The 13,374-nt window shown below is 30.0% G+C and overlaps 1 pseudogene; it reads left to right on the forward strand.

Annotated features, from left to right (window-relative positions):
* The first annotated feature begins 11,657 nt into the window (after positions 1–11,657).
* LOC149557587 (monothiol glutaredoxin-S11 pseudogene) lies at positions 11,658–13,018 on the forward strand (annotated as a pseudogene).
* Positions 13,019–13,374: the final 356 nt, after the last annotated feature.

Here is a 13,374-nt window from a genome sequence, read left to right on the forward strand (position 1 = left end):
ATATTAGATCTTATTTTATCACCTAGATCAAATATTTGGAGTAGTTAGATTATAAAATATATATAGTTTTCCTATTTTGTAGTTTGATTACTAATTTTATAAGATATATAAAGGGTTCATCTTATTCTATTTAAGTAATATGTTTTCATAATTTTCTAAGAAGTGCAATTCAAAATATTTCTATAGCTCTCTCATTCGGTATCAAAGTATGTTTATTGAATCTAGTTGAGGATTGAAGAAACTTACAGTAAGGAATTGTGAATTATGGTCTTTGGTGAATGATTAGGTATATATCAAATACAACTCATGTGCATACTCCAATTTGACTATTATTTTTCTAGGGGCAACATAACACTGGTAACTTTACAATTGGATCATTCAGAGCCATGGGTATGATGGCGATGACTAAGTTAGGTAGATACAAAATAATTAAAATGGATAGACAATGTTGTGAACCTTGCATGAAATTCTTCTATTTAATATCTTCCTTCTCTTTGTTAACATATTTAATAGAAGTAGATCTAGGTACCTTTCTTTGTTTTTGAGCTACTAGTGTGGATGTATATATAATTGGTCTTAAGAAAGTGTAAATATATATAGGAGTTTGAAATTAGGGTTAGCATTAGAAATTAGGGTTAGAGTTTTCAAGTTAGGGTTAGAAATTAGGGTTAGAGTTTGATTTAGGGTTATGGTTATGGTTAGTTTTATCTTTTAGCCTGGTTATAGCTAGTTTTAGGGTTATGTGCAGACATTGTTTATGTTTTCTTATGATTGTTAATGTTGTTATGTATTTATGTATATAATCTTTATGTTCTTATATGATGTACATTCTTTATGTTTGTATATAATCAAGTTATTTTCTTATAATTAACTTTTATTAATTTTAAATGTTGTAACATGTATTGTTTAGGTCATACCATTTATATGTTCTTATGTAAATGTATGTTATATTATTACCTATGCATTAATCTACATTCTTATATATGTATAATTTAGGATCTCCCCTTAAGACATGTCATTGAATATAGTTAATTATATACTTAGATTAAGGCATTAAAAATAATAACATATACATAAACATGAATATTGAAAACATACACGTGTCTACATTTAACATGAACATGTTTACATGTTCATTTATGAAATAAAATATACATTAATCTAATTGTTATGTATAATTTAGGATCTCCCCTTAAGACATGTCATTAAATATAGTTAATTACACTTAGATAAAGACATTAAGATCAATAGTTCACATACATATAAAAACATGAATATTGAAAACATACATGTCTACTTTTAACATGAACAAATATACATACATCTATGTTCAAAATAAAATATACATTTTAATCTACATTCTTATGTATAATTTAGGATCTAGACCCTTAAGACATGTCATTTAATTACACTTAGATTAAGGCATTAAGATGAATTTAACATATACATAAACATGAATATTGAAAACATACATGTCTACATTTAAAATGAACATATATACATATATCTATGAAATAAAATATGTACATTTTAATCTACATTCTTATGTATAATTTAGGATCTCCCCTTAAGATGTATGTCGTTAAATATAGTTAATTACACAGTTTAGATTAAGGTATAAAGATTAATAACATATACATAAACATTAATATTGAAAACATGAATAAGGCATTAAGATGAATAACATATATAGAAACATGAATAAAACATATACGTAAACATAAAAGATTAAGACATTAAAAGATCAATAACATGTACATAAACATTAATAAATTTATATGAATATTGAAAATATGTTTCTAATATTTTCTAACGTTTTTTCTAATATTTTCTCATAGTTTTCTAATATTTTTCAAACTAATATTTTTAATTATATTTTCTAATGTTCTTTTAATATTTAAAAATATAATTTTTTTCCTAATGTTTTTCTAATAAAACTAATATTTTTCTAAATTTTATTTTCTACACTATTATTTTTTAAATATATTTCTGATGTTTTCTAATTTTCAAGACTAACATTTTTAAAAATATTTTCTAATGTTTTTTCTAATAATTTCTAATGTTTAAATCCTAATATTTTCTCATAGTTTTCTAATATTTTCTAAACTATTCTTTTTTAAAATACATTTTCTAATTTTTTTCTAATATTTAAATGTAATTTTTTTTCTAATATTTTTCTAATGTTTTATCTAATATTTTTCTAAATTTGTTTTCTAATGTTATATTATTATTAATTTTCTAATGTTTTCTAATATTTTTCTAAATTTGTTTTCTAAATTTTATATTATTATAAATTTTCTAATGTTTTTCTAATTTTTTTCCTAAATTTGTTTTCTAAATTTTATATTATTATAAATTTTCTAATGTTTTCTAAATTTTTTTTGGAATGTTTTTTATAATGTTTTCTAAATTTGTTTTCTAATATTTTTTTATAATGTTTTTATAATGTTTTTTGTACTATTTTCTAAATTAATATATTTAAGTTTTTTTTTTTTTTTTTTTTTCTATTAGATATAAGAGTTTCAGAACAAAAAAAGCAACCAAAGTACCACCACAAAGATCAACAAGGAGGCCAAGCCTCACTAAGGAAGAACAGATTCAGCTGTACAACATAACAAAAAGAGGAGAAAGACTAGCTAATTAAGAACATCATAGTAATTGACCACCCAAGTAGTCCAACCTAAGGGACCCTCCATCCAAAAATATATTTAAGTTTAACATAAATAAACAACAAAATATTAAATTAACATTAAACTATGCTTTAAAAACATTAAAAATGTAAAAAACATTAAAATATGCTTTGAAAATAATAAAATATACTTTGAAAACACTAAAAACGTAAAAAACATTAAAATAATAATATATAGACATACCTAAATAGTGCAAGGACGAGAATTTGAAGGAAAATGATGGGGGGACGCTCACCAACATTGCACATTCGCTCCAACCTCTGTTCAACGCCATTAAAATGAATAGTGAGGGGGTAAAAATGACATTTTTAATGCTGGAATTCGATTTTAATATGTTCCCACGAACATTCTTAATTAAGAATGTCCGCACAAATATTCTTTAAATTTGTTGAATGTGTTCACTGCAAACATTTTTTAAAATTTGTTCACTGCGAACATATTTTAAGTGTTTGCGCAAACATATGTCAAATGCGATTTCTATTTTTTGCAAATTTTTTTCTTTCCTTCGTCCCACTAAAGTGGAACCCATTATTGTGGGTTCACCCAAGTTCATCAATATCAGTACAATTTCATCAAAATAACTCCAAAGCCATAAAGAAAAGAGCATAATAATATGACATTTGTTTCTATATAACAATAAAAATTACAATAATTAATGTTTACCTCCATTGAAGGTGTATGAGTTGGTACAACCTTGCCTGTGTGTGGTGGTCTACCCATGTTGCCCTGTGAAAAATATTACTAATTCTTAGAAATCAACAACAAAATGGAAGTATTTGACATGTTGTACTTAATGTTTGTATTTGCACATATAGTTTTGAAAGAAAAATTTGGTGTAACTAGTGTGTATATCTGCAAAATTCAAAATCAGTAAAATTTCATCAAAATAACTCCAAAGCCATAACAAAAGGAACATAATAATACAACATTTGTTTGTATATAACAATAAAAATTACAATAATTAATGTTTACCTCTGCTAAAGGTGTGTGAGATGGTGCATCCCTGCCTATGCGTGGTGGTCTACCCATGTTGCCTTATGAAAAAGATTAGTAATTCTTAGAAATCAACATCAAAATGAAAGTATTTGACATGTTGTACTTAATGTTTGTATCTGCACATATGGTTTTGAAAAAATATAATAATGAGACATTTCTTTCTATATAATTTGAACAATTACAATAATTAAGATTTACCTCTGTTGAAGAAGGTGTGTGAGATGGTGCATCCACGCTTGTGTGACGTGGTGGTCTATCCATGTCACCCTATGAAAAAGATTAGTAATTCTTAGCAATCAATAGTGAAACAAAAATAATAGACTTACCAAAAAAAAATATTAATAATAAAGTAGATTGTATATGTAAATCATCTATCTTAAGTTAGCCAAAAATTTGGTGTAACTAATGTGTATATGCAAATAAATATTTGATATGTTCTACTTAATGTTTATATCTACACATATGGTTTTGAAAGAAAAGTTTGGTTGTACATGACCCCACCATAATTGACATTGATCGTACTTGGACAAACATTTCATTGATCATCATCTTCATCCATGTCATCATCATCATCACCATCATCATACTTGTCACTTTGATCATTGTCGTCACCACCACCATCTTCATCGCCATGATTATCATCTTCATCACCATCATCATCATGACCATCATCACCATGATCATCACCATCTTCATCAACATGATCATCATCATCACCATTACTATTAGCATGACCAAATTCATCACCATCTTCTTCTTCTTCATCATTGGGTAACAGTCCTTCATGATAATCATTTTCTTCATCTTTTGCTTCTTTAATATCTTCTTCTTCCATCACATTATACTTTACCAGCCTTCCTCTTGGATCATATCTAACAACAAATGACCAACTTAGTTTGTGTGGAATGCCAAAATAAAACACTTGCTCGCATTGGCTTGGAAGAACATAGGGCTCATCTCTGACTAGCTCAAATGACCTTGTATTAATCATTGTAAATCCACTATCATGTTCAATAATAGTCCTATCAGGATCATTTTGATTCACCCATAGCTTGTATCATTTGACAAAAAATAGAACTATTTTGAATGAATTAAAGTCATACTCAAGTATATCATCTAAAATGCCATAGTATCAATTTTCAAATTGTTGAGGATGTATGTCAGTTTTAGACGAAATATTGGTGACTACAAAGACTGCACTTACCCTAGAATCACACATTTTCTTCATTTCATCTCACTTTTTATGTGAAATTTATGGTCGTGTAGTACATAGCTTTGTGGTGTTTGACCTACAATTATTCAAACATGTCAAAATTATTTGCATCGATCTGTGAGTTGATATTAAACTTATGGCTCATGATTAGTAATCTTCTACGTACCTTTGTATCTCTTAAGCCATATACTAGATCAAGTACCATTGGTGTAACATTGAGATCTCCATTACGATGAGCTTCTTTAACCAATGATGCAACACTATCCCATATTAATGAGCGACCATTTTCTTGAGACTATTCAATCCATACCATCATCCAATCAAAAATTGTTTGCAATATACAAATGTAGTGCATCCCATTCATGACCAACTATAAAGAAAACAATTAGATTGTTAGAAACAACTTATATTGATGATGGATAAGAATTAATAAACTACAAAAAACAACAACTTATAATTACCTGTCAATCTCCTCAATCTACTTTTCTCTGTTAGGTACTCCCCTTTAAATTTTTCATTAGAGTTAGGATCCCAAATGCGATTTACATGGATATTTGCTACAAAATTTAGAAGATATTCACTAATGTACACCATGGTCTAGTATACCATATATACCTTTACCATAGAACCCTCAGGATGTGCTCTTTGTTGAACCAAGCCCTTAATAAATTTTAGGTGTCTCTCAACTATCCACATTGACTTAGTTTGTATAGGTCCACACAATTCAATTTCCTCAACTTGATGTATAAGATAGTGTTCTTGAGCATTGAAAAAAGTTGAAAGTAGACACTTTTGCATTTCACACATAAGTTGTGGAATTTTTCTCTTCCAATATTTTATATCTTTTTTTATCAATTTCTTTAGATGATAACCACCTAAAAGAGATTCAACATGCAAGAACATATAAATGAGATTTCAAATAAAATTATACAATAAATTTTAGATAAAATTATATACATCTAAGAAAAAACACTTCTAACCATGTGTATTTTCCAAGGTCATATATAATTTTTTTTTAATACTATTGTCAAACTAACATGGGAGGGATAGAGGTAGGGCATACTGCAATCATTAAAAAATAATCATTTTAATATATTATTAAATAATGCAATAGGTAGTACATTCAATTTTACAAATGTACTATAAATAGAGAACATGACTTACCTTGACGAAGGTATGCCAATCATTTGTTTTCAACCTTGGCCCAAAATCACCTTTCTTTGATAGAAGAGTGCTTATATTTGCAACAAAACCTGTTGGAATTTTTTTTTTTTTTTATTACTTCTTTTAATGCATCACTTTGTTGATCCATTAATAACCAAGGAAGGACACTTGTATTTATGTGGTCTCCATTGCTATTTGATTCAATGAAATCTTTTAGTGCATGATTGGAATCATGAATGTCAGTAAAAATTTTGACAATTTTTTCTCTATCACGCCTTCCATCCAATATTTTCCATAGTGTCTCTGTTACATTGTTTCCAATATGCATAGCATCAAACAAATGCATGACTGAGAGATCCTTGTAGTATGGTAACCTACTAAATTGAGTAGGATAACTTTTCATTCCTCTAGGAAGTTGGTCATTGATGCTTTGATGACCTTTAAGAGCATCAATTACATCATTAGTAAATATAAGACAATATCAAAATAAAAAATTTAAATTTTGAATGACAAACTAGACATTACCTTGACAATTTAGTCGATCATATTTCAATTTCCATAGATGAGGTGTCATTCTTTGTGGCCTTGATGATGTCTCTTCTTTCCCACTAAAAAGATTTTTTTTGGTAATTTGATACTTATGATTATTGTGGAGAAAGTGCCTAAACTCATTGAACACTTTCTTTTCTAAACTTCTTGAATGACAAGATTTCATCTTTGGACCACAAACTGGACATGCAAATTTTTCTTTTGTCTAAAGATCTAAAAGATCATGTATAGTTGAATCATGTACAATCATCATGCACATCTTAAGCATATAATAAGTAATGTGTAAAGTGCTATAACGGACCAAAAATAGGTGATCTTAACAATATAACATAACACAAAAATGAGTTAGCCCAGGGGCATCATGTATTGTCCATACAAGCATTGTATAAAATTGAAATTGTCGATGTCCTATTGGTCTAGAGATGTCATACATAGTGAAACCATTCCATAACTTCAACAACTCATCAATTAGGGGTTCAATAAACATGTTCATATCTTTAAATTGGTACTTACTAATAATTGAATGAACATAAACATTACATAATTATTATGACCATTTTCATGCACTATTTATAAATTAATTTAGATAACTATTAAATGAAAAAATACCTGGCATAATCATTGACAACATTATGTGCTCCCTCTTTATGGACATCCAAGGAGGAATGTTATTGTTAATAACAAAAATAGGCCACACTAAGTAAACAGATCTCATATCTCCAAATGGATTGACATTGTTTGCTGCCAATGAAAGCTTCAGATCAAAGATCTTCTTTAAAGTGTGAACATGTTTCTTCTATCTCTTTAAATGCAGAACCATCTATAGAAATTTGCATGATGTCATCTTGACTTCTATTGTGTGCATGGTAATCCATAAATTGTGCCAAGCTAGTGCACCTGAATAATTGTTGAAGACTTGGAATAATGGAATGTACCAAAGAACTTTGTAAGACACCTTTTTTGTTATTTGATTTGATTGATATCTACTAATATGAAAATTAGGGCATTCTGTTTCAAATCATGTTGTTTATGATATATAATGTGATCATTGGGACATGCATGTATTGTCTCATACTTCATTCTAACATGATTCATAATGGTAGATAATTCTTGGTATGAACAAGGAAAAATGTTTGATGGTGGTAAAAAAACTCACCTATCAACCTACAACAAAAAATATGCATTGTTAATATAATGAATAGTAATTGTATGCTACCATTGAATATGACAAAAATGGCATATCTTAGCATACGTGACATTGCTACATTGGATAAATCATTCATAACCTCTAAGTTTAGCAAAAACACTATAGCCAAAAAGAAGAGTTGTTTGGGAGCCTTTGTATAGGGGTTTGTGTGCCTTCTCAAGTAAAGGTATATCAAGACCATCTTCATCATCATTATCTGATGCATTAGTACCATCATCATGAGCCTCTTCATCACCTGCTTGAATACCATCTTCTTCAATCATGTCCTTTGGTACATTATCATCTTCTTCCATGGTAGTGTTATCCTTAGCTTGGATATTCACACCTTTGTGTTCCTCCAATAGGAAATCCACATTCAAAAATGGATGAAAATCGTGGCCCCCTTCAACATGACCATGTTTCTTACAGTGACTCTTAGCTGTCATGATTAGAATTCTTTGATTCTTTAAGCCTTTACACTTTTTGTAAGGAGAATTACATTTATCAAGTTTTCTTTAGAACTAAGACCACAACATAGCCATTTTCTCATTATTTTTTTTGGGTTCATATTGTTAGGCATGGTCTTTATTCACAAGAAAAATATATCTGTAAATAAATTGGACATGTTGTACTTAATGTTTATATCTGCATATATGGTTTTGAAAGAAAAATTTGATCTAAATAATGTGTATATTATCTGCAAAAAAATTGGACATGTTGTACTAATGTTTATATCTGCACATATGGTTTTGAAAGAAAAATTTGGTGTGACTAATGTGTATATCTACAAAAAAAATTAGACATTTTGTACTTAATGTTTACATCCTTGCAAGGTGAAGATGGGTCCAACAAGGTCAGAGAGGGAAATGCTAGACTTCTTGAGTAATGTCAAGAAGAAAAGAGAGGAAGACGAGAAGGAAACAAGAAGAGAAAAGAGATGAGAAAATGAGGCAAGATGAATTGAGAATCATAAGACAAGCACTTGAGGCAAACATGAGGAAGTTGGATGAGCTTATGGAGAAGGATAGAAGGAACACTGAGAGATGGGAAGAAATGTGTAGAGCAATGTTAGGAGCCTAGATGGATATAGAATACAATTAGAGAAAAGAGCAGAACCCAAACCTATCATCTTCGAAGAAAGATAAGAATGTTGTTGGTTGTACCCACCCAACCAACTATATCCATTTGGGAAATTCAAGAGCCAACTACTTAATCAATTTGCATTTGACAAATACCTTCAAAACTCATTTTCAAGTTAGCTAAATGTATATGTAGAGGAAGGTCTAGAAGTGATGAAGAGGAAAAATTGTTAATGAAATAGACAGTAGAAATGATTCAAAATATGAGAATAAATTTTAAAGGAAACATTTAATCTAAGGAATAATGATAGAATCTAGGAGCAAGGAAACTAAAGGTTTGATAAGTCAAATTTACAATGTTATTATTGCAAAAGTATGGTCATTTTTCTAACAAGTGATGGAAGATGATAGAGAAAATGTGTAAAGTGTTCTTAAAGAACAAGTTGGTATTTATAATCATTGATAAGTATCCAAGAAGAAGCTCCACAAAACATTTTAGATGAGTCCTGTCCATATCATTTATGAGAGATTTACATTTTGATGGACCAAATTCTCTACAGAAGAAGCATATAGTGAAAGGGTTTCCTGGTATTCAACAAGAATATTGCATACTAGCAAAGCATTACATAGAGGAATTTGTTTTTAGACATTTGGATACAATGAAAGTTGTATTGGAAATTTGTGCACACAAATTTGTGTGGATTGATCATTAACTAGTAATGTTTATTTTATAACTTCTATTGATGACTTCAGTTGGAAGAATAGCACAACACCATTAGATATATAAAATGAAGGAGAAGAATGCATTTCCAATTCACCATCTCTAGAAAGACATCCATTTTAACTCTCAATCTGATCTATTGGCCATTAGCAAAGTAATTGCTGCTGGAGAGAGGGCATGCAAAATCCATTCAAATGCCAATGTCAAGTGTATATGCTTTTGATTTGGCAGAAAAATCATTTTGTATTGATGCTCTTGACTATTTGGCACCTATCCACCCACCCCACCAAGTATGTCTTTGACAAATTGTTAAGGAACAAAAATATTTAATCTTTTTCTTTAGGCAGTAATTGGATGCAACACTATAATAGTCTTTAGCTCTCTAAACATGTGACATTATGAGAGAACAAATACAACTTTCAAACTATATGAAAATCTGCATAGAGGCAAACAAAAATCTAAGGAAAAAGAATCCAAGCACCAAAATTTAGTGTTTTTTTGCAACTCTCACCCCTAATCAGTAGACAATAAATAAAGTGGAGAGGAAATGGTTGCATAATAAATATAAAGCTTTAACATGACATGAAAAATACTTTTAATTCTTATTGAAATAACGAGGAGGGTTGCAACTTACAATACCATTACATTCTATGTAGCAATGTTGGAAGTTAATTGAAGCTAACATCTACCAGTTCAACTTCCTCCATTTAACTCTCTAGTTTCTAGTCTTTTCCATTTTCTTTAATGTGATTCAAATAATTTGCAACAGAGCCATTTTTGACTTCCAATCCCTTTCTACTCATGAATTTTGTCATTTTCAATCCTTCTAGTAGAGCTAACAGCTTCGTCCTCATTATTAGACTTGGTGCAAAAAAAATATTATCCTCCTTTTATGAAGGAGCCTAAAGGATAGTGAATGACTATTCCCTCTCCCATTGGTCTAGGGTTGCCTTTGGAAGCCCCATCAAAATTCAAATTTAAAAACCATCCTTAGGTGAAGACACTTTCTTGCCAGTTAATAATTTTTATTCTTCACAACTATTTCAAAAATCAGAATGTGAGTCTTATTATTATGCATCAGTTAATTTAGAGCTAATTGAAATTAGTTAGGGTTGGTAATTAAACTATGGTATTAAAGTGGGTTAAACATGAGTGACAAATTATTAGACCTTTCATAGTGAAAACCTATGTTCAAATCCGCAAGGAACATTTTACATGTTCATATGCCAAATTACACCGTCCAATTTTGCTATTGCAAAGCAATTCTGTGGAACCCAATGGGTGAATGAGGTTCAAGTCTTGCATCTTACGTGGATCTGATGCAAGGTTACCACTTCATTGTGGCATCTAATCGCAAGGATTTTGTGCAAGGGGAAATTACCAATGGAAAAAAGGTCAAATTCAGTTATGTTTTCTGAAGTCTTCTTACTAGAATTTCAACAAGACAAAAGAGCCAATTTTTGCCATCTAGAGCTTGGTTTTAGTCAATATTTTTTGGTAATAGAGATTTATACCTCAGCTTTTCCACATTGATATTGTTCAAAATCAATCTTAATTTTTTAATTAGTGAAACATCTATTTGATAATAGGGGCATGTAAGAAAATCCAATTTGTTTGATGTGTTTGATATATATTTCTTTTAGAGCTAGCAGGATGTAAAAATTGGCATTGCGTTGAGTGTTGCATAAGCATATTTCAACATCTTTTCTTTTATGCTTTATTGGAATTTTGTATGTGCATTTCAGTTAAAATGTGGATTGCAAATTAAATTAAAATGTGGGGAAATTTTTAAAAAAGAGATAAAATAATCAGCACTTTTCTCATGTATAAATTAAATTTCATCATGAGTTTTGTGTTGATATAAATTGATTATTTAGTTTTTTCTACATTGATATCCACAACAAGACCATTTCACACTATATATGTATGAGACTATGTGAAACCTTTTTTAGATGCATTTTTTCCAAGGCTTCTAGTCTACATGTAGAATTGGTAAGACATATTTTGTTACTATGATATCCATGATAATAAATCCAAACTAATTTTCCTATGTTAGAAAATGGTGCTCAGAAAAATTATGCCTTCACCACTATGGTTGCATGTTTGGTTTATCTCTATTTTTCTTTCCCATTTATCAAGTTATGAGTATTTTTCTAGAGTTTCAACACCCTGATACATGCTAATATTTGCAGGATCCATCATAGTTGGCAAAAAAAACTAGCCAAGACATTTGGTTCCATAGACATTGTCGAGCTGAATAGTCTTACTAGTCTTGGAATGTCTACTAGTTCAATGATTATCAAGATAGTAAAACAAATCTATAAGTCACCTTAGACTGCTAAAACTAATATAGAGTCTAGTGATGCAGTTAAGAGAAAACTACAACAACTTGTGAATTCCAAACCAATCATGTTGTTTATGAAAGGGACACCTGAGTAGCCATGATGTGGATTTAGCAGAAAGGTTGTGGACGTTTTGAAAATAGAGGGTGTGGAATATGGTAGCTTTGATATTTTAAGTGATGAACAAGTGTGGGAGGGCTTGAAGGCATTATCCAATCGGCTGACCTTTCCAAAACTATATTGTAAGGGTGAGCTACTTGGAGGCTATGATATCACCCTTGAATTGCATGAAAGTGGAGAACTGAGACAAATATTTAAAGACCATGGCTTGCTCTTAACCACTCATGAGTTTGGTGAATTAGTTGCAAAAGTTACTTTTGCTAAACCCAAACCTAATATTGCTATCTCAGATTCTGATAATGGTGGTATAGTGGACTCAACTACTATAAGTGAATCATTAAGTTCTCAACTAGTGAACACCATTAATTCCAACCCAATCATGTTATTTATAAAGGGCACTCCTAAAGAGTCACGTTGTGGTTTTAGTCAAAAGTCTATTGAAATTCTTAGAGAGGAAGGGCTAAAATTTGGGAGCTTCAACATTCTAACTAATGAAGAGGTAAGGAAAGGTCTTAAAACATATTCTAACTGGTCTAGCTATCCATAATTGTACATAAAAGGTGAGCTTATTGGTGGATCAGATATCATGATAGAAATGCACAAAAGTGAAGAGCTGAAAAACATTGTCTTGGAAAAAGGAGTGCTATCCAAAGAGTCACTCAATGATCGGTTGAGAAAACTAGTTAATTCTTCTCCTCTCATGTTCTTTATGAAACATACACCTAATGCCCCTTGATGTGGCTTTAGCTCAAAGGTTGTAAGTGCTTTGAATGAAGAGGGTTTAGACTTTGGTCATTTTAACATTTTGAGTGATGAAGAAGTTAGAGAAGGCCCGAAGACTTATTCTAATTGGCCAACATTTCCATAGTTATATCACAAAGGTGAGCTTATTGGGGGATGTAACATTGTTCTAGAAATGCACAAGGTAGGAGAGCTAAAGTTATCCTTGATAGAATAGAACCAATATGTAAAAAGGGATAAAGATTCTAAACACAAGCTTTTCTGGTTGTTGACTTTTGGCTTTTTGGTACTATTGTATGGCTTCATCCTTTATTAAGTTTTCCAAAGAGAGTAGGATTCTATGAATGTGACTCAAGTTTTTGAATTGCTAAAGGAAGTGTATACTGTTTAACTCATCTCAACATCTTCTACAACTCTTTGTTGCATCTATAATGCTAAAATTTGGTAATTTAGGTGCGAATGAAGACATTCATTTTCTTTTCTTTACATTTTGACTCATAAGACCTTATTTTTTACTGCAAGCTTTCGAGTTACTTCTATTATGTTAATTGGGTCTCCTTTCAATGTTGATTT

Source organism: Cupressus sempervirens, chromosome 5, assembly GCF_028749045.1.
Source record: "Cupressus sempervirens isolate cs-2001-9-10 chromosome 5, ASM2874904v1, whole genome shotgun sequence".
Taxonomy (NCBI): Eukaryota; Viridiplantae; Streptophyta; class Pinopsida; order Cupressales; family Cupressaceae; genus Cupressus; species Cupressus sempervirens.